General features: G+C 37.4%; 1 pseudogene; it reads right to left on the reverse strand.

Moving 5' to 3' along the window:
• Positions 1-215: 215 nt before the first annotated feature.
• LOC149021996 (dehydration-responsive element-binding protein 1B pseudogene) lies at positions 216-1024 on the reverse strand (annotated as a pseudogene).
• Positions 1025-2380: the final 1356 nt, after the last annotated feature.

Genomic DNA, 2380 nt, shown 5'->3' on the forward strand with positions numbered 1-2380 from the left:
ATCCACAGAAACTGGTTGGAGCTAGCGAAGAAACTTTTATTAATCGACTATATATGTGTAACAAATTTACAAAGCTGCTCTTACACCCTTTCCATTGGTATAAAAAATAAAGGATGAAAAGGGTCTACAAGCTATTCGAATTCACTATGAATAAAGCAATCTTGAATCATACGAACTGAAAAGAATCGGGTTATGGCCTTATGGGTATGGTGAAATTGGCTTCCCTACTATGCCAAGAATAAAAGAATGAAAAAATAAAAATAAAAAAATCAAATGGAGTAGCTCCATAAATCCATGTCAGCATCAACTTCTACGTCTTCCCAATGGAACCCACCACCAAAATGAGTAGGAGAGAGTAACGCCATGTGTTTAAGTGCTGTTGGAAACACTGAATCTGCTTCTTCTTCTTCGTTGTCAATGAAAAGTTTTGAAAATCTTGAGGTAGGAGTAGTAGCCACAGGATTAATGTTTGGCAAAGTCAAAGCAATCTCATTCTGGTCGATCTTCATTTCGTTGCTAGAGATTTCCTCAGTTTCTGCAGGTCTAAACATTTCCGCAGCTTCAGCAGCCGCTCTCTGAATATCCTTAGCATCAGCAGATTCCGGCAATCGTAACCGCCACACAGAATCAGCAAAATTAAGACAAGCAGTTCTACCCCTGAGTGCCAATGCTGCAACATCATGAGCCCTGGCAGCCATTTCCACAGTAGGAAAAGTTCCAAGCCATAGTCTCGTCTTCTTATTAGGCTCTCTTAACTCACAAACCCACTTACCAGAGTTCCTCACTCGAACACCTCTGTACACAGGGTGCCTCGTCTCCCTAAACTTCTTCCTGCCCGCACGTTTCTTGGGTCTATCTGCAGCTAATAAAACCTCGTCGCCGCTCCCGCTCCCGCTGCCGCTGCCACTGCCACTGATGCCGTCTCCGCTGCAGCCAAATAATTCGAATGTTTGAGAATCTGAGCTGCACGACATGGTAACCATTGAAGTTGAAATCAAAGAAGGTGTTTTTGCCAGTGAAGATTTGAAACAGATACGAATTGGTTTGGTTGCTTGCTCAGTTAGTGAGTTAGTGGCTGTGAGTCTAGTGACTTGTGAAGGAGATATTATATATAAGAAGAGGGAAACGAGGGAGGGTAGGGTAGACGGGTCGTAAAGACTAGAGAGAGTAACAGTGGATAAGACTTAAGAGGGGATACGCTGCGACGCGCTCACGGAAACTACCGAGCTCTGTTCCCCTCGATAAAGCACCAGCTCTTTAGCTGGCCTGGTGAAGTAATTGTAGATTTACGACGCGTGTCCTAATCTTAGATATGACGTGGTATCTACGATGGCTTCGTTGAACTCTGGACAACGCTAGTCACTAATACTTCACTGGAAAGAAACCACCCATATTTGTCACTATCAATCATCGTTTCTGTTCCCAAAAGCTTCAGAAGATATTTATTTTATTCTCAGTGGGCGATTCTCATCAATAGAACTAAAATCAGTAAATATGGGTTAGATATTACGGCGATCTAATCTAACGACGCGTGGTTGCACGTGGACTTTTTATTTGTATTTTTATTAGACTATAAATTATGAAATATTAATTTTTTATTATTATTAATAGTGATTTGACTTAAAAATATCTTTTAATTCTAAATTATGCTTTATTTTTTATACGTGTGGTAATTAGAAGAATAAAAAAATTAAGATATTAATCGGCATAAACGGTTAGAAGGGATAGACTTGCTATTGGAGTAATGATTGTCATTTAAATGGTTATCTATTTTCATTTTCTAATAAAACTTGTTATTAGAGAATATTGTATAAATAATTATGAATTAATTAAAAATGATATTTTCTTTTTTCTTTTATATATATATATATATATATATATATATATATATATCAATGCTGTAACATCGTCCATCACCACAAAAGATCCTAATCTACCCCGTATCGAGCCATGGCGTGGTGTATGATTAACAACTCCTGTAACCCAAGCTTTCTTCGTTAAGTCCGGTTACCCTCACCAATGCTCCTTACCCTTCTCCTAACCTTATCTTTTCATCATGCTTTTCATTTTATCCATGCATGAGGATCTCTACCTTTCTTTTATTTTTCTTGCATCATTTGCTATGGTGTTATGCCTATTTCTTTCTGTTCGATTTCAATTCTTATTGCTTTAAATTCTTTATATTTCTTTGGTCGGTTATACCGCCTAGATTTTCTTTTAATTCTATCTTTCGCTTATCATTTCTTTCATTTCTTTACCTTTTGTCCTATAATTTTCCTTCCGCATATTTTTCTTTATGCCAATATTGTTCATATTTTGTTCATTCTTTTTGTTTGGTATATTGATGTGGATTTTCCGCTTGTTGCTTCGTTTTGTTTAT

The sequence above is a fragment of the Hakea prostrata genome, chromosome 3 (assembly GCF_041222555.1).
Source record: "Hakea prostrata isolate BN-2017 chromosome 3, UWA_Hpros_2, whole genome shotgun sequence".
Taxonomy (NCBI): Eukaryota; Viridiplantae; Streptophyta; class Magnoliopsida; order Proteales; family Proteaceae; genus Hakea; species Hakea prostrata.